Raw genomic sequence first — 25178 nt, 5'->3', positions numbered from 1 at the left:
ATAAAACCAGGTCTATATGGTCAACTAATATTTGACAAAGGGGGAAGGAACATCAAATGCAGTGAAAAGAGCCTCTTCAACAAATGGTGTCGGGAGAACTGGACAGGGACATGCAAAAATATGAAACTAGAATATCAACTTACACCATACACTAGAATAAACTCAAAATGGATCAAAGACTTAAATGTAAGCCATGATACCATAAAAGTCCTAGAGGAAAAAATAGGCAGGCAAGTTTCAGATATTCCATGTAGCAACATTTTCACTGATATATCTCCTAAGGCAAGGGAAATAAAGGAAAGAATCAACAAATGGGAGTACATCAAACTAGAAAGTTTCTGCTCAGCTAAAGAAAACATCAGCAAGAAGAAAAGGGAACCAACCATATGGGAAAATATATCCGCCAATGACATCTCAGACAAGGGATTGATCTCCAAAATATATAAAGAACTCATACGACTCAACACCAAGAAGACAGACAACCCAATTAAAAAATGGGCAAAGGACCTGAACAAACACTTCTCCGAAGAGGACATACAGAGGGTCCATAGACATATGAAAGAATGCTCAACATCACTAGCCATCAGAGAGATGCAAATAAAAACCACAGTGAGATACCACCTCACACCAGTCAGAATGGCCATCATCAACAAATCAACAAACAACTTGTGCTGGAGAGGATGCAGAGAAATGGGAACCCTGGTGCATTACTGGTGGGAATGCAGACTAGTGCAGCCACTATGGAAAACAGTTTGGAATTTTCTCAAAAAACTAAAAATGGTTCTGCCTTTTGAACCAGCAATTCCATTGCTAGGATTATATCCGAAAAATCCTGAAACACCAATTCAAAACAACCTATGCACCCCTATGTTCATAGCAGCACTATTTATAATAGCCAAGTGCTGGAAACAACCTAAGTGCCCATCTATAGATGAGTGGATCAAAAAACTGTGGTACATTTACACAATGGAGTTCTATTTGGCAGAAAGAAAGAAGGAACTTCTACCATTTGCAACAACATGGATGGAACTAGAGAGAATAATGCTTAGTGAAATAAGCCAGGCAATGAAAGAAAAATACCTTATGCTGTCACCTATTACAGGAAACTAATGAACAACACAAACAAATGAGCAAAATTGAACCAGAGGTATTTAAACAAGGAGTAGACTAACAGTAACAAGAGGGGAGGTGGGAGGGAGAGAAGGGGGTAAGAAGGGGAAGGGTCTAGTCAAAGAACATGTATAAATGACCCAAGGACATGGACAAGTGAGTGGGGACTAAATGTTGGAGAAGGAGGGGACAGGGTGCAACGAAGCAAGAAGGGGGAAAAAACGTGAGACAAGTGTAATGGAAAAACAAACAAAAAAATTCTTAGTGGGGGAAAAATGAAAATATGAAGAATGGAAATACCAGTTCAGTGAATATTAGAAGGACAAGGATTTTCCTTCACAGTGTATATTTTTCTCCCTATCTGATCCCTCAGAATTTGGCATTCTAAAGAAGTAAGTGATGACATAAGTTTATTTGCATAAAACTAATAAGACCAGTTGTTAGTAGACGCTTTTTTTTTTTTTTTTTTTTTTGACCAATACATTGACCGGAATGTCATTCCTAAAGGAGACATGCTTGGACTCTGGTTGTTAGCAAAAAGCCCTGAGGACCTGGGAATGACTTTCGAAGGTAATAAAAGCCCACGAAATAAAAGGCCTGGTACCATGGTTGGTTGTGCGGTCCACAGCAATCTTTCTAGGGAAGGAATGAAGGTTGTTTTCCTGAAAGATGGCTAGAAGGGGCCTTAAGGCACAATGAAAAATCAGAAGGACCTGGAAAAGACAGAAGTGTACAGACAGGGCTGAATGGCAGATATGTGGCTCAGCTTCTGTGCTCTGAAGGGCAGACTGAAGGTCACCCTAAATGTTCCTTGGGTAAGTTCCAGCAAAGCAGAACTAAAGATTATAAGTGATCATTTGCTGCTCTTGTTGTGTTAATGCAAATGAACAGGATAAATTAAAAATGGACTTAATGCAGTCCCTTTAATGACAAGGAGGGTAATCTTAGGGAGAAAAATCATTATGCAAGGAAAATCACAATGATCAGTGGTAGACTATAAAGTAGTGCAGCTAACCGTCTTTAAAATCTCTTTTCATTTAAAATGTTTTCACTTGAAAGTTAAACTATGTCTGTGGTATCATCAAAGATATTTAAGTTACAGGCAAGAAGAATGTCAAATGCCTTGCAACTGGAGGTCTTTCCAATAAGACAGTCTGACAGAGTTAGAAACTTGTTTGTGGGTTATGCTACATAAATTACATGTGTTTTCTGTTTTCAAAGGGCATAAGCCTACGATCTCATTACCTGAGTGGTTGTCTGCACGTATAGGCCTCACTTAATCCTGTCTGCAGCGGTGCCTCTTGAGACTCAACGGTTTGGCTGAACTAAGTGGCTGGGTTGGTGAAGAATGGGGTGGTCTGTGGACTTCACTTTAAAATTGGTTTCTCTTTCTATCCTAATTGCTTGGACCGAAAGGGCCCAGAGGTCTAAGAGGGGGGAAACCTAAAATATTTTCCTCAGCCCAAACTAAGTATAATGGGCAAAAGTGTTTTGGACAGGTGAGATGTGCCTGGCACACCTTCCTCCAAAGAAGCCCATTTTTTTTTTCCCCTAACTGGGGACATTGAAAAATTAATCCCTACCTTTTGCCAAATCTGTTGCCCCCAGAATACAACAATGATGCCTGCCTGTTAAACCAAGCACACCGTTGTCCGGGGACAGCCAACTGACTTGGAGTCTGCACGATCCTTCCCCTTGTGGGAAGGCCACCCTCCCCTCCACACCCCCACTCTTATTAGGGATTTCTGGACCCAAGGGTAGGTAGGACGACGACCATGTCCAGCTTGAAGCAGCTAGAGGAGCTTGAGACCTTCACCCATTGTCCTTTATAAGATTATAAAGGGTCTTAATATCTGAGAGGGAGGGATTATTTTTTATTGTTAAAATAATTAATCAATCATTTATTTTTAAAAAAAGACGAAGAATATATGAAAGGGTGAAGCGGGAGAGCTTGTATGTACAAATCATGGGCATGGACTTGGCGGGGGGGATTGCTGGGGGCGGGGAGAGCTGGGTTGAGGGGAGTAAAGGGGAAAAAATTGGAACTATTGTAACAATATAATCAGTAAAATATACTTAAAAAATAAAATATATTCAGCAATTAAAAAAAAAGAGAAGTGAAGGCTATGCTAAGTGAAACAAAGGAAAATCCACACAAAACCAATGGTGAAGGGAAGAAAACCGGGTTTTTTTTCAATGATTGGAACATAGGAAAGAAAAAAACAGTCAACCAGTACAGAATGAGGAAACAACAATAGAAAAAAAAAACAAGGAGAGGCTTGGGAACCTCTGGGACAACTTTAAATGTGCCAACATCTGAATCATGGAGGTGCCAGAAGGAGAAGAGGAGGAGCAAGAAATTGAAAACTTATGTGAAAAAAATAATGGAGGAAAACTTCCCAAATTTGGTGAAGGAAATAGACATACAAGCCCAGGAAGCATGGAGAGTCTTGGGTGAGCTGGACCCAGAGGGGACCACACCAAGCCACATCATGATTAAAATGCCAAACGTGAAAGATAAACAGAGAATTCTAAAAGCAGAAAGAGAGAAGCGGAGAGTTGCCTACAGGGCGGTGCCTATAGGACTATCAGCTGATTTCTCAAAAGACACTTTGCAGGCAAGAAGGGACTGGCAAGCAGTATCCAATGTGATGAAAAGCAATACCTACAACCAGGATGACCTTATCTAGCAAAGCTATCATTTAGAATGGAAGGGCAGATGAAGTGCTTCCCAGAAAAGGTAAAGGTAAAAGAGTTCATCATCACCAAGCCATTATTAAATGAAATGTGAAAGGGATTTACTTGAGAAAAAGGAGATCAAAACTATGAACACTAAAATGATAACAAACTCACAACTATCAACAACTGAATCTAAAAAATAAAAACAAAATCCAACTAAGCAAACCAGAATAGGAAGAGAATCATAGGTATGAGGATCATTTGGAGGGTTACCAGCTGGGAGGGGGAAGGGGGAGAATTGGGGAAATGGTGCAGGGATTAAGAAGCATAATCGGTTTGTACAAAATAGACAGGGAAGTTAAGAATAATGTAGGAAATGGTGAAGCTAAATAACATATGCATGACCCATGGACATAAACTAAGTGGGGTGGGATTGTTGGAGGGAAGGGGGGTACTGGGCAGAGGAGAGCAAAGGGGGAAAATATTGGAACTACTGTAACAACATAATCAATAAAATATACTTAAATAAATAAATAAGAAGTAAATAATGGTGGTTGTATTGGTTACCTGTTGCTGCATAACTTAGTAGTTTAAAATAACACATATTATCTCAGTTTTATGTGTATAATAAACATAAAGTGTGGCTTACCCAAGTGCCTCTGGTTCAAGAGCTCAACATAGTTATGCACTTGACTGGGGCTGCAGTCTCACTTGAAGGTTTGATACATTTGATTGTGTGCCCAGGTGTACCATGAGACCCACACCAACTCCCTTGTGGTGGCTGGCAGGCCTCAGTTCCTCACAGGCTATTGGCTGAGAGCCTTGGTTCCTTACTGGCTCTTGACAAGAGGTAACACTCTATTCCTTCCTGTATTGGCCTCTCCAAAGGGCAGTTCACAACAAAGAGGCTGACTTTCCTCAGAGTGAGCAGATGAGGGTGAACACCCAAGACTGAAGCCACAGTCTTTTGTTACCTCATCTTGGAAGTGACATCCCATTACCTCTGCTATATTCTTTTCTTAGAATTGAGTCCCTAAATTTGGCCCACACTAATGAGGAGAGAATTACACAAGGGCATAAGTACCAGGGTGACAGGACCTTTGGGGCCATCTTAGAGGCTGCCTACCACATAATTAATCTTACAAAAACTCTTCCAGAGGTAAATAAAAGGGAGCACATCACAGTATGTTTTAGAGACCAGCATAAATTTGACACCAAATTCTGACAAGGATGTTACTAGAAAGGAAAATTATAGACAAAGTCATCATGACCATAGAGGCAAAAACTAAAATGTTAACAAATTACATGCAGAAGTAGAGTAACCAAGTGGTGTTTATCCCAGGAATCCAATATTGTATTAACATTTGAAAATCAGTTAGATCACTGTAACAGGATAAAGATTCCAGAAATAGACCCATGTTTATATAGATAATTGATTAACAAACAGGTTAGTATCACAGAGTGGTGGGAAACAGTTTTTTCAATGACTGGTTCTGGGTGAGCTGAATATCCATATGGAAAAATAAAAATTGACCCCTACCTCCATACTGTGCAAAAAATAAATAAATTCTAGGTGAACTGCAGATTCAAATATGAAATATGAAATCATTAAGCTTCTAGAAAATAATTTTGGAGCATTCTTCATGAGTTTGGGAAGGGAAAAATTTCTTACAAAGGACACTAAAAGCTTTAACCACAAATGACAAGACTAATATATTGATCTTCTTTAAAATTTGGAACTGTTTGTTGGCAAACAATAGAATTAAGAAAGTGGAAAGGAAACCACAGAATGGGAGAATGTATTTATAACATCTGTAACAAAAGATTTATAGCCAAACAAATGAATAAGAAAAAGTTACAATTTTAACAGTCAGTTCAATAATCATATGAAAGTGTGTTTAATCACATTAGTCATGGGGTAATGCAGATTAAATCACAATGCAATACTATTATACACATACCAGAATGGCTATAATTTTAAAGATTGACAATACCAAGTATTGGTCAGACTTGAAACAATGGAAGTTTATATAGTGCAGGTGGGAAGATAAACTGGCATGTTTTGGAAAAAGTTGGGCACTATGCAAAGGCTAAACATAAGTCTATTCAAAGACTGATCAAGTCCACTCTCAACAGAAATGTGTGCCCTTGTGTACCATAAGACATATACAAGACTATTTATAGGAGCATGATTTGTAAGAGCCTCAAGTTAGAAAGAACCCACATATCCATCAGCAGCAGAATGGTAAATAAATTGTGGTATGTCCATATAATTGCAGTTCCCTGCCCCCCAAATTAAGCTATGTACAATAATATGGATGACTCTCACAAACATAATGTTAAGTGAAACACGCTAGACAAAATATGAACTGTGTGGCCCTCACATTCAAAATGACTGAGCAAGTAGAGCAATAAGTCTGCATCAAATTTTGTGTTAAACTTGAACATTCTTCCAAGAAAACTATTTGGATGATTCAGAAGGCCACGGCTATGGGCAACTGGTGATTGGCAACTTCATCATGACAATGCATCTGCACATGCATCATGTCTTGTGTAGAATTTTTTTGCAAAACATCAAATCACCTAAATGACTCAGCCCAGATTTGGCGCCCTGTGACTTCCAGCTTCTCCCAAAACTAAAGTCACCTTGAAAGGGAAGAGATTTCAGACCATTGATGAGACTCAGGAAAATACCACAGATCAGCTGATGGTGATTGGGAAAACTGTGTGATAACCCAAAATGCCTACTTTGAAGGGGATTGAGGCACCATTGTCCTATGTACAATGTTTCTTGTATATTCTTCAATTAAATGTCTATAGTAGCTGGCTGGACACTTTCTTGACAAATCCTTGTGTATATTACATGATTCCATTTATATAATGTTCAAAATAGTAGAACTAATATCTGATGGTGCTAGAAGTCAAAATAGTGCTTATCCTTATAGTGACTGGGAGGGGGTTTAGGGTTTAATTATTTTCTAATTCTTAACCCCTGATAGTTATATAGGAGTATTCTCTCTGGATGATTCATTGGGTTGTACACTTTTTTTTAAGAGACAAAAATCCCATGATTATGTGTATTTAAACAAGGATTTATCATTTACTGAACTCTAGGCTAAATGCTAGAATTGGAAAGGTGAATCAGAGACAGTGTCTAGCTTCTAGGAATTTGGAATCTAGCTATTGATAACAACTTAAAGACAAATTACTGTGACATAGTAATGTTCTAAGTGCCATCAAGGATCAATATACAGAACAAGATTAGGACCAGGATTGGTTTCTCTTAAGGAGTCAGCATGCAAATTAGGTCTTAAAGTATGATTGCCCTTCAATAGATGAAGAAGACAGCTGGGGATGTTCTCAATTCAAAGTGCACAAACATGAGCAAAGTTTAAAAGTGCAGGCATGTTCACTCAGCCACTAAAAAGATAACGAGAAAAACCAATTCTTATTCAGTTTTGCATTAGTGCTGAAACTGATGATAAAGCTGCAGGAGAATGGTCTGCTGCCAGTAGGCATGAGTGAAAATAGAATCGAGGAGAAATTTACTCGTTAATCTTAAACTCCATGCCTGGATCTTAGGTATTCTTTAGCATGAACTTATTTTATATATTTGGTAGTAGCCAAGCACTAATAAAAAGTAAATATTGAAATTAAAAATTGTGCCTGTTTAGGGAGAAATGAAAGTGCTTCTGTGCTCCTGTTCGTGCTCTGCTGCCCAGATGCTCATGCTTCCCAGAGCACAGCAAAAATACACATTTGTTTCATGCTTTTATGCTTTTCTGTCTGCTCACAGTGCTGACACCACCACTGCCCACTTGCAGGCCAGCACAGACGCTGCATGATTCTCCAAGTGAGCAAGCCACTCTTCACTACACTGGCATTTCAAAGAAGCACCGAGGCCCTGCGGCATGCATGCCTCCGCTCCACCTTGAACACAGGGCCTGCGTCAGTCTCTCATGTGCATGTTGTTGCCCTGTTGCCTAGCACGATGGCTGACACCCCATATGTGCTGAACAAATGTTTGTTGAAACCACATTAAATAAAAACCCAGGTGGTAAGTGGCCCTAATAGTGCAGCTGTGGCATCAGAAGACCCTATCTTAACCCCATTAGGGCGTGAGCTGACAAGGGGACTGTTTATCACCCAAAAAAAGACACTTTAGGCATGAAAAAAAGTGTTATGAATACATGTACCAGGGTAAACCCAGGATTTTCTGGAGGGAACTCAGAGATATGGTCACTCTCTTATGACTCTGTAACCACAAGATTATTATAAGATGTCCCTGAGTCACCTTAAGAAGTCCCATCTCTCCTGTGATCCCAGTTCTGTGTGACCTTAGAGTGTCTTGTATACACAGGACCACTTTGTCCATTCTGGATCTCTGAGAGAAAGGTGGTCCTAGGACTAGAGCAGGCTTTCTCTCCCTACATTTCCTCAAGAATATCCATTGTGACATGCCACATATTGAAGGCCGAGCTCTTGGGTGGGCCCTCTGGGTTCCTACAAAATCACCCAAGCCTGGTGTTTGGCCCACGTTTGACCCATGCATGCTGAGAGTCAGTTGGTCCTTGTGGCCAGTGTTTAGTTTGCAGCATTATGCTGTGTTTACAGGGGACACACCATGTGTGAATACAATGTACTCTTATTCTCCTGCTGCTTCTGCTTCAGAGACAACCTTCCCCAGAATGAGGTTTCCATACTGCTCCTCTGTCTACGTAGTGAAAAGCACACCATTCTTATCTCACTGTGGGGACTTCTGAGGCCACAGTCAGGAGGGTTTCCCTGATGGCACGGAGGATAAATTCAGGAGACAATAAATGTCTTGGTAGACTTCCTAGAATATGGAGTCTGACAAAAGAGGAGATGAATGGCAAAGATATAGATCTACAGTTAAAGAAAACAGTACCCCCAGCACCCAAAATACTTTCCATGCTATGTAAGTAATACATAAACATTACAGCTGATTACCATTTGATAAACTATTAACTTCCCTACTTCTTTGATAGGAAGGCTGCAAAGTGAGATAAAGCAGGGGTGTGCTATGGAGGACAAATATGTCGGCATCCAATAAACCTCAAATTGTTTCTTTCTTTTTTTTTTTTTTTGTTTTCAAGACTGGTTGCTATTTCCTCCATGACTCTTGTTTATTAACACGTTGATTCATCTAGAGTCAAGTGCCCTGTTTTCACACCAGAGAGATGGACTTGCACATCTGCCAAGTGGGGTCGGAGGGGGAGATAACAGCTAGCGACAACAATGGTCTTCCTCAGTCTGGCGGCCAAAAAACTTTTGGCAGAGTGGGCTGAGAATAACTTATCATCACTACCCTGAAAGATCTGAAGTTCTGGAAGCTTAGAGTGGTTGTTTGCCAGACACAGATAACAGGCAGGATGCAACAGAGAGCCAGACACATTCTGGAAGTCAGGGCTACACCTGGCAGACGCTGAAAAGGCAAACAGAATGAAGCAGCCAATTAGTACATGGTTTCCTGGTTGCCCAGTCCCTGCTGTCAACACAAGCAAATGTTCTCAAGTTAGCCAAAAGGACTGAGTTTACTCCTGGCTTGTGTAAAGAATACTTAATGGTTTATGCCACAGGCAAGAATTTCCATAGCTTTGATTTTTAAAAAATGTTTTAAATTATAGTTGAATACAATATTATATTAGTTTAGATGTATGTCACAGTGATTAGACATTTATATCATTTACAAAGTGATCATCCCAGTAAGTCTTGAACCATTCTGGCACCATACATAGTTATTACAATATCATTGACAATATTCCCTGTGACTATTTTTATAACTGGTAGTTTGTACTAAATTCCTTCACCTTTTTCACCCAAACCCCCACCTTACCCCCTCCCATTGGTCACTACTAGTTTGTTCTCTATATCTATGGGTTTGTTTCTGTTTTATTTCACTTGTTCATTTATTTTGTTTCTTAGATTTCATTTACAAGTGAAATTATATGGTATTTGTCTTTTTCTACCTCACTTATTTCACTTAGCACAATACCCTCTTGTTCCATCTATATTATCACAAATGATAAGATTTCATTCTTTTTTTATATACAACACATCTTCCTTATCCATTTGTCTGTTGGTGGACACTTAAGTTGCTTCCATATTTTGGCTATTGTAAATAATAGCCATGAATATGGGTGACATATATCTTTTTGTATTACTGTTTTTTATTTCTTTGGATAAATACCCAGAAATGGGATTGCTGGGTCATATGGTAATTCACGTTTTAATTATTTGAAAAATCTTCATAGTTGTTATTTTTATTGATTTCTTAAATTTTATTTATTGACTTTAGAGAGAGATGGAGAGAGAGAGATTTGTTGTTCCATTTATTTATGCATTCATTGGTTGATTCTTGTCTGTGTCCTAACTTGGGATCAAACCCACAACTTTGGTGTATGGAGATGATGCTTAAACTGAGCTATTTGGCCAGGGCTAGATGTGATTTTAAAAATAATAATAATTCAAGCAACTCATCTTGAATAGAGAATATGTTCATTTTCAGTTGCTCTTGTGTAAAAAACGCATGATTATGTGATGAGGTAAGGGTTTGATAGTCTTATGAATCATCTTCTCAATGGCTGAAATATCCTTCATATTCAAAGGATGGCTTTCGTAACCTAGAGAGGCAGTTGAAGAAACCTCAGTGAACTGACCTGCTTGTTATGAGCCACGTCAAGAGCATTTACTCACCAAATTTTCCTTTAGATGCATGGATGATGCACACTGCTCTGTGGGCTTCTTCAACTCGAGTTGTTAGATGCACAAGGCAGCATCATCCTTGACAGTTTCCATTGGAAATTTGTGATGAAAATGTCCTTCGTTGTCTCATAGAACTTTTTAGAGTAACAACTAAAACAGTGATAAAGGTATGGTTGTTTTAGTAATAAATTCAATCATTATATACTATAAATTGCTTAAACTACAAAGTCTTATATAAGTCCTGTACAGCATGTTAGTGTTAATAAACATTATTAGTTTGAAGGTAGTGGAGATAGTGAATCTGAGTTCTGTTTCATCAGTTTTCTTTTTCTTTTTTTCTTTTTTTTAAGTATATTTTATTGATTATGTTGTTACAGTAGTTCCAATTTTTTCCCCCTTTGCTCCCTTCTGCCCAGTACCATGCTTCCCTCCAGCAATCCCACACCCCTTAGTTCATGTCCATGGGTCGTGCCTATAAGTTCTTTGGCTTCACCCTTTCCTATATTATTCTTAACTTCCCCCTGTCTATTTTGTAACAACCAATTATGCTTCCTAGTCCCTGCATCATTTTCCCATTTCTCCCCTCCCCACTCCCAGCTGATAACCCTCAAATGATACCCATACCTATGATTCTGTTCCTATTCTAGTTTGCTTTGTTGGATTTTGTTTTCATTTTTTAGATTCAGTTGATAGTTGTGAGTTTGTTTTCATTTTAGTGTTCATAGTTTTGCTCTTCTTTTTCTTAAGTAAGTCCCTTTCACATTTCATATAATAATGGCTTGGTAATGATGAACTCCTTTAGCTTTACCTTGTCTGGGAAGCACTTCATTTGCCCTTCCATTCCAAATGATAGCTTTGCTGGATAGAGTAATCCTAGTTGCAGGTTGCCTTTTATCACATTGAATGCTGCTTGCCAGTCCCTTCCTGTCTGCAAAGTGTCCTCTGAGAAGTCAGCTGATAGTCCTATAGGCACCCCCCTCTAGGCAACTCTCTGCCTCTCTCTTGCTTCCCCCAGGACTCTGTCTTTATCTTTCACCTTTGGCATCTCAGTCATGATGCGTTTTGGTGTGGTCCCCTCTGGGTCCAGCTCGCCTGGGACCTTCCGTGCTTCCCAGTCCTGTATGTCCATTTCCTTCACAAAATTTGGGAAGTTCCTCATTTTTTTCAATTCTAGCTTCCTCATTCTGCACTGGTTGACTGTTTTTTTCTTCCTTATGTTCCAAATCGGTGATTTGAACTCTGGTTTCCTTCCCTTCACCATTGGTTTTGTGTGGATTTTCCTTTGTTTCACTTAGCATAGACTTCACTTCTTCTCTTATGCATTTGCCGTACTCAAGCATATCTGTCAAGCCTGTGAGCATCTTTATCACTAGTGTTTTGAATTCTGTATCTGTTAGGTTGTCTATCTCCTCATCTGTTAGGTTGGCTATCTCTGCTTAGTTTTCCCACTGGAACCTTGATCTGTTTCCCCTTTTGGGCCATACTTCTCTGTCTCCTCATTATGACAGGCTCCTGTGTTTGTTTGCCTCCACATCCTATGTAGAGCTATTGCTCCTGTTATGTTGTAAGGGGCAGAGCCTTAGGGATTCATCAATACAGGGCGACCTGTTTCACCATGTTGTGGCGCTGTGTGGGGGGGAGGGGTCCGAGAGGGAACAATGCCTCCTTCCCAGCACTTGCCCAATTTCCAAGCACCTCTCCCACTTCTGTACCACATTTGGAGCTTCTCTAGCTGCTGCCCTGGCCGTTGTTCCCACAGTGGGTGGATCTGTGGATGTTCTAGGACCGTGGGGGCCCTTTAAACAAGCAGAGTCTGCTGAGACCAGCAGTTTCTGCCTCCACCCCAACCCCCACTGGTCTGCACAGTCAGAGCAATGAGGCTTGATTTTCCCCAGTGCTGGGACTGTGGGCTGCGAGGTCTGGTGAGGAGCTGGGAACGCTCCCCAGGTGTCCATTCTGACTTTTTAAAATGTGTGACTGCACTTTCTGCCAGCCTACCACTGCCGCTGCTGCTGCCGCCACCACACCGAGTCCTCTCTGCCCCTCCTACCTGTCTGGATGAGTGTTTGTCTTTATATCTTTGTTTGCTGGACATCCATGCAGTTTGATTTTCTGTAATTTCTGGTTCTCTCTAGTTTTGAGGTAGTTGTGTTTCTTCTTAGTTGTGGAGGGAGACGCAGCATGTCTGTCTATGCCTCCATCTTGGCCAGAAGTCCCCTCATCAGTTTTCAAAGTCACAGAACTTGTTCTTCAACAGTGACTCAAGTCAAATCTCAAAGTTTGCTGAGTTATTTGAATGTTGATGCATAACTGATATTTACATACTGATTTAAGATTCCAACATGAATGCTTGCATGCCAAAGCTAAGTAAGTTAATCACAGCATGTGTAAATACAGTATATTTTCCTCCCTCACCTTATACCTACTCCCATTCTGACAGTTATTACAAATTAATCAGTATCACCTCCTAAAGTATTTATCAGACATCTAACACAGCACTGTGCTAGGTCATCTAAAAAAAAAAAAAAAAAGAAAAAATCCCTCCCGATTTTACAGTACTTCTTTTTTCCTAATATATGGATAGGTTTGTTTTTATATGTTGGCCATTTAAAGCCTTTGAAGAGAAGGATCTCACCAGACTGCCTTACCTCAGTAAAAGCCAGGTTTACTTCCTATCATACAACATATTTTCAGGAAGATTTTGGCAGATGTAGGTGAGGCTTAGCTCTGGATTGCTTAGGCTTTGGTAAAGACCACACTTTTGGTCATAGCATTTTTGTCATTGGTCTTTTGTGATAGGCCATCTAATCTCAGTAGTAGCCAGTTCCTTGCACTGAGCAGTTCACTAATTTAATATAGATAAATCAAGAAATCTTAAGGTCAGAAAGGCATAAAACTGACTTGCTTGTTATGAGGGGGTTTTAATGCACAGGGCCCTAAACACAGAGTTATGAATTCTGTGGCTCTGCCTCCCATGTGCTGGCCATCTGGAAGACAGGTGGGGAGTGGTACGGTGGCCCAGCAGCCTAAGGGATGCCTTCTGAGTCATCTCCACAGGGCAAAACAGCACCTGGTGGGGGGAACAATACCTGTTCGCTTTGTGGAAAACCTGCAGTTTATAAAAGAGACAAAACTGGTTTCTGTCAATGTCTAATTAGTGAAGAATTATTTTCCAATATTCAGTTAATGTGGGAAATTAAATATATTTTTTATTTTCAGAATGCTTACTATGGAATAATATAGGTCCTTGTCTTATCTCAACCACTTTACTCCCAATCTAAACATTTTATTATAAATAGGCATGTTTTAAGACAGTAATATTTTAGAACAGAAAGTTGATAAACAAAAAGTGATTATATTGAACATATTAAGGGAAAATCATCTGAAAGTTAAAAAGAAGCAAAAACAATGTTAATTACTACTATAGTACCATATCTTTTCAAATCTAAGATGCACTTGATTTTTTTTTACATGTTATTATTTCTGCAATGGATGGTATTTTACAGTGTATATTTATATTTAATGTGGGAGTGTTACTTTCCTTCCCCACCTGCCCCTAAAATATTAACACTTCATCATAAAAATCAGTGACATCTTAGAATTATAGAAATAAAGAAGTCAAGAATCAGCAAACATGAATTGTCAAACGTTTCCCTCAGTCTGTAATCTTACATGTTAAAGTTTAAGATTAAGTGTTTTTGTCAAGTGATTGTCCTTAAAGAAGTGCCACATAGGAGGGTGATCATCCTAGTCTATATTTCTTGGGTAAAAGATAATTATTACCCATTATGATATTTCAAATTCCTTAAGTGTTGCCCAATAATGACTCAAAATGGTGAGGAATAAAATAAAATATAAAATTTAATGTTTCCATTTGGAACTATGCCTCTAAAAATCTCTGTATACTGTAGAAACTTTGTGTAATATATGTGTTCATATTAGAGGCAGTGTGTCAATGCCCCATTTCCACCCCAAGGTGGTGTCCTGCAAGACAACTCTTGACACCAACTACCTGGAGTTAGCATCACACTTCACAGGTTTAAGGGCTCAGTCTCACGGGACTGCTTACGCTTCAGACACGAAGCCAATAAGCTCAGGGACACACACATTTCTGACTGACTGGTTATAAATTTAAGGGTTCCCACGACACTCTCAGGTTCAATAACTTGCAAGAATAACTCATAAAACTCAGGAAAGTGCTAAACTTATGATTACAGTTTTGTTCTAATGGATACAAATCATAACCACCCAAATAGAAGAGACGTCCAGGGCAAGGTCTGAGACGATTGTGGACACAGAGCTACCATGCCTCCCTTTGTGAAATCTGGGTGTGCCCCTCCTGGCATATCAATATGTTCACCAGTGAGGAAGCTCCCCTGGGCCTCAGTGTCCAGTTTTTACTGAGGTTTCTTTGGCACATATATTCATTGGCAGCCGTCCGTCTCGAGAGACGATGGTGTAGCTTCTTAAGAGTCTATCTGCACCGCCGAGAATGGCTGTGCAGTCCGACTCGGGAGTGACATGGTAGTATCTGTCTCCTTCCGTGTTGAATCGACATCTTGCGATGACGCTGAAGCTACAGAGCCTGGGCAGGGTAATATGGAGGGTCTGCTGTTGCCCATGCAGCAGACCCCCCCTCTCTTCGCAGCTGAAGGGTCCAAGGGAAAGACGGTGTCAATACAGCTTGGCTTCAGGTGCGCCGCAGGAGTTGCCGGTGTTGACTACAACGTCAAACCGCCTTAGGGACTCCGGCTCCGGATTTTCTGTCGGGGTTTACTCCCTTAGCTTTTCCCCTGAAGAGGTATGCCGCAAGGCAGCGGAGGTTTTTTGTAGTCAGAGTTTTCCTTCTCTGGGCACATATATATGATTAATTAAATCATCGGCCCCGTGACTGAACTAATCCCTGGAGGTTGAGCTGGACCAAAATTCCAACCCTCTAATCAGATGGTTGGTCTTTTTGGTGACCAGCACCCCCACCCCATCCTGAAGCTATTTAGGGGCCCACAATGAGTCGTCTTATTAACATAACAAAGACACCTGTCACTCTGGAAATTCCAATGGTTTTTGAAGCTCTGTGCCAGGAACTGGGGACAAAGATCAGATATACATTGTCCATTATACCACAGGGTATAATCCAGATTTTGTACAAGGTTTTTATTGGTGTCTAATGCTTACCTTTCTACTGGCTGACTCACAGACTGCTGCCGTCTCTGTGGGATGTCTTGCTGCCATCTGCACTTCAGCAAATTCAAAATTATGCTTAGCTTCATTCACCCAGATTAGCTTGCCCTGAATTTTCCATATTGGTTAATGTCCTCCTGGACTTTAAAGTTCCAAATTTCAAATCCATCCTTCACTTTCTCCTCTTACCAAGATTTCCTCTAAATCTTGTCTGATCACATTATTTAGATCACTCCCCAGCCTTTTTCAGCCTATGCCTCCTGATAATAAATGTTGAAAAAACAAAAGCAAACAAAACAGTTAGAATCTAGACCATGTTAAACTATACATACCTGTTCACTTTGTTATTCCTCATAGGGATGCTCATGTGTTCCCTTTGGGTGGGAATTTCTGTGCTAAATTATAGTTGAATCACAAATACGACTTTGGTCATCATCAGCCATTCTAAATCCAAGATCATCATTATTTCAAGAGTGTTTGCTGCCTGTTCCCTTGAACACACTGCCACCAGATATCTTGCAAAGTAGGTTTTGGGATTGAAACCTGAGGCAGGACTGGGCAGCCTGGGAGTGGCAGGGAGAGCAGGCAGACAACAGGTGGTGGTGGGTTGCAAACAAGCTGATCTCCCTCTTCCTTTTCTTTCCTTTTCCTTATTATCCTATTCTATACATCCCTCACATCATAATTTCCTGACCCACTTCTTTAGCACATCCATTCACTCATTTGACCCTTCATTTGTTCATTCATTCAATGCCCTCTTCAGCGCCTCCTCTAGTGCCATGTTTAACAAAAACAGCCCTTGCCTCTGGGAAACCCCAGTCTAGTGGCAGGGGCAACAGGTAAGTAAACACATACAAGATAACTTCAGAGTGTGTACGTGCTGTGAAAATAATATTAGGATGAGCTAAGATGGGTGTCATGCATGGTTTAGGTTGCATGTTCAGAGAAGGCCTTTCTGAGGAAGGAGCATTTGAGCCAAAACCTGAATGACTTAAGTTTTGTCTCCTGTTTCCCAGAGGCAGCCTGAGGTTTCATCTTCATCCCCAATTAAGAGGAGGGAAAAGAGAGAATTTAGGGTCATGCTACATGGACATGGGATTTGGAGACAAATAGGACCACAAAGGACTATTTGGTCTTAACTCTGAAATCAGAGAAATTGGACCAAAGTTTGTTCACCTTGACTTTGCTCTCAGTTCTCATCAGGGAAACCCTCTGCTCTGAGGAAGCCCTAGCAACCTTTTCTGGAAGTTCAGTGTGAGAAAACCACCCAATCAAGTTGCTGTATCCTCCTGCATTGCTTCCCATAGCGTCCCAAAAAGAGTCTCCAGGGGGCCATATTGGTTTCTTGCTAAAGAGAGAGCTCAGGAATGAACCTCTCTGCTTCTGCTCTTTCAGCTCACTCTCTTCCTCTCCTCCCTCTGCTCCCTCCATAAATAAACCTTCCTTCTATTTATTTAGCGTAGTGAATGAGGCTCGATTTTCACAGCACACAAGGTCACAGTCAGCCTAAGGGCCTTCCTTGTGGTGCCCTGCAGTCAGAAATCTTGTGGGGAGTGCACCTCTAGGGAGTAATACCAGGAGGGGGGCAGTGACAGTGAGAAGTGTAGAGTGTTTGGGGGCGGGAGCACCCTGGAGGCACATGTTGCCTTTTCATAGGCAGGCTGCCCGAGATGACTGAGTACTTTATTATTAAGTCATGCAGGGAGAAAAAAAAAAATCACTTTTGGACTGAAACCAAATATAGGAACTTTCAACACCAAAGGCAACTTTCTCAGAATATTTTTAAAGTAGCTCTGTTTTAAGTTTTAAGTCAATATCATATCCGGCTCAAAGATACACTTTTGTTATAGTTTTTAATTGTAACTCATCTGAAAAACAGGTACATCAATTTTTAGTCATCTGCTTTGATTCATTAGGACAATGATATGTTTAATCCAAATTAATGTAATAGATTATAAAATACTTTTTGCACATACTGTGTCTAGAAGGTCTGGAACTTCATTCTGGCTTCCTAGTCTTTTCCCTCTGTGGGGCTCATGGTCACTCTGCTCCTACACCCCAGGGGCCATCACCTCGCAGGGCCTGGTGAGAGTATCCCTCCTTCCTTCCCTATCTCGTTCTGCTTGCTGAGAAATAGAAGTGGAAAGAAACAAAAATGAAAAGAGCTTTCTCACTGGTGTTTCCTGGGGATAAGCTGGGGTTCTTCACAGGTGTTCTGCCTGCTAGCTACTGCTAACCTGATGGCTATATCCAGTGTGAATCTCCAGAGAAAGCCAGTCAACAGAACACTGCTAGAGGGATACAACAGCTGATTTTGTAAACACTTCTTTAAATATCAGGAATAGCCTGCTTGTGGATAATTAAATTAAAATGGCCCATGGAGAGCATACTACATTCAGGAGAATAACTAGTATCAGCACAAGAAGTGGAAACAAGCAAACCAGCAATTCCCAAGGCCCCTCTCTTAACAAGGCCTTAAGCCTCTGAGAATCTGGAGGCCTCTGGGGTTCTTTAGCTCCTGAAGCTCTTTCCCAATATGGGCAGCTCTGACTATTAGATGGTTCTTTCTTTTATTGAGCTGAAATTTATCTCTATCCCCTGGGAACAGCTCTGTCTTTTAGAGGGCATACAGAATAGTCCCAATTTTTCTTTTGTATGAAAACACCATTCTACTTATCTCCAGATTAAACACATTGATTTAAGTGAATAATTTTCACATGAAGTTTTTTCAGTCCCCTCACCAACCTCCTTCTTCTCCTTCTGAATTTCTTTTGCTTTCTCTCTCTTTTTGTACTGTTGTGATCTAAACCTCATCCTTCAGGGCCTCTCACTTCTTGTTTCAATCTCCCTCTTCCCTCCCATCATGAACTCTTTGGGCCCCTTTTCCTCTGATGAGAAACACTGGCTATCCACTAGGTGTTACCTCCACTTTTTAAGTTTGGTTTTATGGCTGTAGTCCTTTTATAAAAACAACCACTTACATTCCTAAAAACATTGATGATGTGTGTGTGTGTGTGTGTGTGTGAAGTTGAATACATATTTTTAGTATCATTGGTAACTCATATGTATTAGTCTCTGTATTTTTACACCCAGGAAAGGCAACCTATAGGATAGTCTGTCCTTCCAGACAGAACCCATCCAAATGTCCTATGATGCAATAACAGCATTTTGTGTTTATACTGAATGCTCTTTGGAAACAGTCACTGCTCTGAAAGCTTTACATGGATATTCCTGCACCCTCACAAATTTACAGGGCAGATGAACTAAGGCTTAGAAGCAACACATAGCTTGCCAAAGGCTCTGCAGCTGTTATGGTAGAGCCGGGACTAGAATTCACCTTTACAACCACCTCTGTGCTCTTTGACATGGTGTCTAATATAAATACTTGTTGATTTAATAACAATCAAAATTAATCAAAACCTAACCAATTTTCTCCATTTTGAGTGTTCATCTGAATAGTTTTAAGCAAACACTCAAAGTAGTTTTGAAGTCAGTTCCCCAGGTAAATATCCAAGATTTTGGCTACATCAGGACATGTTTATTTCTTCATGCTCATTCTCTTAACAAGGTTTGCAGTGTAATGATTACAAACACATCAAAATAGTATAAATATCTTCTTTTCCTACTAGGTGAACTGTAGCAGAGTGACTGTTCTTTTGTGTTTTTTTAAGTAAAGTTTATTGAGGTATAATTTACATACAGTAAAATGTGTACACATAACCACTTGATGACTATGAGAAATATATAAATCCTTGTTAACATCACCCTAATCAAGGTATAGAATTTTTCCATTAAATCATAAACTTGCCTTGTGCCTTCTCTTTACAATTGGTCTTCTCTTTCCCCTGCCCAAAGGCAACAAGTAAACTAATTCTACCATTAGGTCTGATTTCTATCACTAAATAGTTTTCTTAGATATAGAATTCTATGTTGACAATCTTTTCTTTTCCTCTTCAGTACATTGAAATGGCATCCCACTGCCCTCTGACCTCCATGATTTCTGACGAATAATTAGTTTTTAATCTTATTGAGGATCACTTATAGATAATGAGTCCGTTCTTCCTCGATACTTTCAAAACTCTCTCTTTTGGCTTTGATCAACAGTTTGATTATGAGGCATCTGGGTGTTTATCCTACTTACTGTTTGTTGGTTGTGTATATTAATCTTTTTAATCAAAATTTGAGTCAAATTTTTCAATTATTCTTTCTGCCCCTTTCTCTCTCTGCTTGTCTTCTAGGAATTCCATTATGCATATGTTGATGTATTTGATAGTGCCCTAAATGGCTCTGGAGCTCTGTTTTTCTTCATTGTTTCTCTTGTGTTCTTAGACTAGATAGTCTTAATTGACCTAAATACAAATTCAATAATTCTTTCTTCTGCCTTCTCAAATCTCCTGTTGAATCCTTTAGATATTTAAATTTTTTAGTTAATATAATCCTTAGCTTCGCAATTTCTACTTGAAATTTCAATATTTTTTGTAATTTCTATCTTTTTATTGAATCTCCTTCCTCCTAAGAGTTTGTTGTTTTTGTTATTATTTAGCGACTTTCCTGAACTTATTCTGTAAGGTCTATATTCCTTGTTATGTATGGTCACTGAAGTCTCGTTTTGGTTAGCTTAGAGGACAACTAATGATTGGACACATATCTTTTTTTTTAAGTATATTTTATTGATTATGCTGTTACAGTTGTCCCAATTTCTTTACCCTTTGTTCTCTTCTGCCCAGCATCCCCCTTCCCTTCAGCAGTCCCACCCCACTTAGATCATGTCCATGGGTGATGCATGTAAGTTCTTTGGTGTCACCCTTTCCTGTACCATTCTTAACATCCCCCTGTCTATTTTGTACCAACCAAGTATGCTTCTTAATCCCTGCACCATTTCCTCATTTCTCCCCCTTCACCCTCCCAGCTGATAATCCTCCAAATGATTCCCATACCTATGATTCTGTTTATATTTTTGTTGTTTGCTTAGTCTGTTTTTTGTTTATGTGTTTTAGATTCCATCGTTGATAGTTGTGGGTTGGTTGTCATTTTAATGTTCATAGTTTTGATCTTCTTTTTTCTCTTAAATAAGTCCCTTTAACATTTCATATAATAATGGCTTGTGATGATGAACTCATTTAGCTTCATCTTGTTTGGGAAGCACTTTATCTTCCCTTCCATTATAAATGATAGCTTTGCTGGATAGAGTAATCTTGGTTGTAAGTCCTTGCTTCTCATCACCTTGAATACTCCTTGCCAGTCCCTTCTTGCCTGCCTAGTTTCTACTGAGAAATCAGCTGAAAGTCTTATATGCATCCCTTTGTAGGCAGCTCTCTGCTTTTCTCTTGCTGCTTTTAAGATTCTCTCTTTATCTTGAACCTTTGGCATTTTAATTATGATGTGTCTTGGTGTGGTCCTCTTGGGTCTAGCTTATTTGGGACTCTCTGTGCATCCTGGACTTGTATGTCTATTTTCTTCACCAAATTTGGGGAGTTTTCCTTCATTATTTTTTTACATAAACTTTCAATTTCTTGCTCTTCCTCTTCTTCTTCTGGCACTCCTATAATTCAGATGTTGGTATGTTTAAAGTTGTCCCAGAGGTTCCTAAGCCTCTTCTCATTTTTCCTAATTCTTATTTCTTCATTATGTATTGGTTGACTCTTTATTTCTTTCTTATATTCCAATCATTGATTTGAACCCCACCTTCTTTCCCTTCACCATTGGTTTCATGTGGATTTTCCTTTGTTTCACTTAGCTTTGCCATACTCAAGCATGTCTGTCAAGTCTGTGCGCATCATTATCACCAGTGTCTTGAGTTCTGCATCTGTTAGGTTGACTATCTCCTTGTCATTTAGTTTTACCACTGGAACCTTGATATGCTCCTTCTTTTGGGCTATACTTCTCTGTCTCTTCAACCTGACAGCCTCCTGTGTTTGCCTCTGTGTCTTAGGTAGAGCTGTCACACATGTTATGTTGTTAGGTGGAGCCTTAGGTATTTGTCAGTTAAAGGAGACCCATTTCACCATGTTGTGGTGCTGTATGTGGGGGAGGGGTCTGAGAGGGAACAATGCCACTGGCTCAGCACTTGCCTCTTTTCCAGGAACTTTTTCCACTTCCCATATGGGACTGGCACCCCTCTAGCTGTTGCCCTGGTCATGGTTCCCAGAGTGGGTTGGTTTGTGGATGTTGTATGACTTGTGGGGGCCTTCTAAATAAAATGACTCTGCTGAGAGACCAGCAGTTTCTTCTGCTGCCCCAACCCCCAGTGATTTTCACAGTCAGAAGCAATGAGGCTTTATTTTCCCTGGTGCTGGAACTGTGAGCTGTGTGGTCTGGTCTGAAGCTGGGATCACTCCCCAGGTGTCCCTCCCAACTTTTATAAGGTATAACTGCACTGTCCACCAGCCAGCCACAGCCACTGCCTTGCTGCCACCACCATGGCTATCATTGCTATACCACATCCTATCCACCTTGGCTCCTCCCCTCCTACCTGTCTGGATGAGTATTAATTTTTTACATCTTTGTTTTTTGGACTACCATGCAGTTTGTTTTTCTGGTAGTTCTGGTTGTTTTTAGTTTTGAAGTAGATGTATTCCTTCTTCTGGTTGTGGAGAGAGATGAAATGTGTCTCCCTACGCCTCCATCTTGACTGGAAGTCATGGATGCATATTTTCTTAAACATCTGACACCAGTAAGTCTCTCATTGTTTGCTAAGAGTCTCTGTGTGCATGTGGGGTATGCCTTCAATATTCAACCAGGAAGTTGACAACTCTGCCTTAGCCTTCAATTCTTGATCACACAGAGCTTCCAAGTTATTCAGAAACCAGAGCTCAGTTCTTTTATGACCCTGCACACAATCTTCTAAACTCCAAAGAATTTTTTGGAGATGTTTATAACCCCCTATGGAAATCTCCTTCTCTAGATTTCTCTTAAGTGTCTATGTCAACCCGTTGTTTGCCTCACGTGTTATTACCACCTCAAGCAGCTACAATATTAAGCAATAACCACTAATGTTTTTTTCAACAATTGCCCTGGGTTGAGGGGATAGGTAGGAAGCTGTTTATATTTGGTGGGCCATGAGTCAGATTAAATGAAGGCAAGTTCTGAGTGAGGTTTTCCAAGGAACTTGCAGGTATGTCAAATAATGAGCTCCAACACCATCTGCTTCTTCCAGTGGCTACAGGCTTCTGATTTTCACCGTGATTCTAGGGTTGTTCGTTTACAAGACTACTGCAGAGGTTTGTAGGGAGGGGTGGGTATATGACAAATTAAAATAACTCAAAATTTGCTATTGTAACCAAAATTTGGGCTTTAGAAAAATGCTCTCCTGATCATTGCAAGCAGTTAGTTAATTTCCAAGGTTTGGAAAAAATTGTTTTGGACAAATCTGAGCTGTTCTCATTGCTTTTTGGAGGGAGGTGATTTTCAGAGATTTTACTTCACCACTCCCACCTATGTCAGCCCATTTAAAATCTCTAACCAGATTTTATAACAGCCTCCTTAAAATGTTCCTAAAGGCTTCTCTACAGTGAAAATGCCAATCCTTCATCAGGGCTGATCAGATTCTGCGTTATTTTTGCCCTGCTGCCCTTCTTATCTCGCACTTCATTGCTCTCAGTTCTCTCACTACACAGCCACTCTGTCCTTTTTTTCATTCCTTGAATATACCAGTCTGGTTCCTTCAGGTCATTCAATTCCTCATAGAGGTAATCCCTTTTCAAACCCACCCTTGCTGTCTTCATTACATCACCCTTGTTTGCTTTATTCATTACATTTAGCACTATCAGAAAAGATCTTGTAATTTATTTCTTTACTGTATATTTGCTCTCTATGTAACTAGACTGTAAACCTCATGTGAGCCAAAGCCTTCTCTGTTTTCTTCTCTGCCACATGTCACTGCTTAGAAAACATTAGGGATTTATTGCTGAATGAATTATGAGCTAAATTTACAGTTTACAGGCAACAAAAGGAGACATACTACAGTTCTTAAAGGGGATTAAAACGTTTTTATCCCCTAAAATTTCTCTTTAAGGACAGTTTTTATAATTGGCTTAAGAAACTAGTTATAGTCTACATTAATTATGCCCAATTTACATTCTTAATCCCTTTTTACTCTAACCTCATATTTTAAGACTTCTGTTATGTTAGGATTCAACTCTGTGCATTGTATAACCCTAAGGTCTTTTTACCTTGTTAAAACAGTAGAAAAATATCAGAAAGTTCTGAAGAATGTCAGTCCCTAAAGTGGGAGACCGTAAGATATGAAAGAAAATTAAACTATAATAAGCTGTAGAAGGTATGACCTGTGGAAGTTTTGGTTGTAAATTAGGCTCTTCAGCATATAAATTTATTCTTCATGCTATCACTTAATATACTTAGTGTTAAACTGTTCCCACAGAGTAACCAAACCAAATACATATTTCATGTAAGAAAACTTTCTAACTTTCCCTGTCATTTGTATGTTTAAGAGCCATTTTTCCTCTTATGGAACTCTTTGCAGAAATGAAATGTGTGAATTTTTTGTGAGTTCTTTATTAGTGTCCTAGTGGTGAGTACACCAAGGTGTGGCTTGATGACTCATTCTGTGTAACTAATTCTACTCTATCCAGGAACTGAGCCGTATCCATAAATGTAAGAGATCCAACACCAGATGTCAAAAAGTCAATGTTTATTCAGGAAAGGAAATATGTCGTTGAGTGATTAACTCTTAGAAGCTATGTCTAAGCTTTTGGATCACCTGCATTTATTTTAACGTTGACACTTTCTTCTTTACTTTGTAGTTGGGATTACTTACCAGACACTCGGCTCTCAATGAAAACAAAAACAAAAACTTGGGCACCTATTAGCATCAAGAGTTTCTTTTTATGGCTAATCTGTAAAATTAGCCCGGGAAATTCGGCAGTTAATAATTTCCTGCTCTGAGAGGAGCTTTTGAACATCAGCAGGGTTGTACCTGGGTGGATTGCATTCAGGTAAGTACTGTCGGAGACAGGGAGTAACCTGTACAGTGGGAGAATACAGACACCAGAACCACATGACAATAAATGGTGCAGGCTGGTTACAAGAAAACTTTCATTCAAGGAACGTGTGGCTTCCAAATCTTTACTATTTAAAAAGAAGAGCACATGGTAGCCATACCCTTCTGTTGTAGATGAGTTGCAGGATATCTCATTATTTGGCCCATGCAAAGCTAAGAGGCCCATACAGTATAATGCTAACAAGATCCAAGGATGACATCTGTTTCTTCTCAGGTCAAATTTTTGGCTCAGGGAAAGAGAATCAAACCCAAGGCCACAAGCATTACCCTTTACCATTCACCCAAACCCAAACCATTTTAAATTATGTGACACAATTATCTTCTTGTTTCCACAGGAGATAATGGAAAACAATTTGCAGAAGTCACTTTCTACATGCTATTCTCTTGGTTTGACCAAGTCTCACATTTATTTCTAAGGAAAAATATTTCTTAATGTGGGTGAAAGTATTTTAATCGCTACATA

This window comes from Furipterus horrens, unplaced genomic scaffold (genome assembly GCF_987537825.1).
Source record: "Furipterus horrens unplaced genomic scaffold, mFurHor1.1.pri manual_scaffold_3, whole genome shotgun sequence".
Classification (NCBI taxonomy): domain Eukaryota; kingdom Metazoa; phylum Chordata; class Mammalia; order Chiroptera; family Furipteridae; genus Furipterus; species Furipterus horrens.
The sequence above is the reverse complement of the archived record's forward strand: the minus strand, read 5'-3'. Positions refer to the sequence as shown.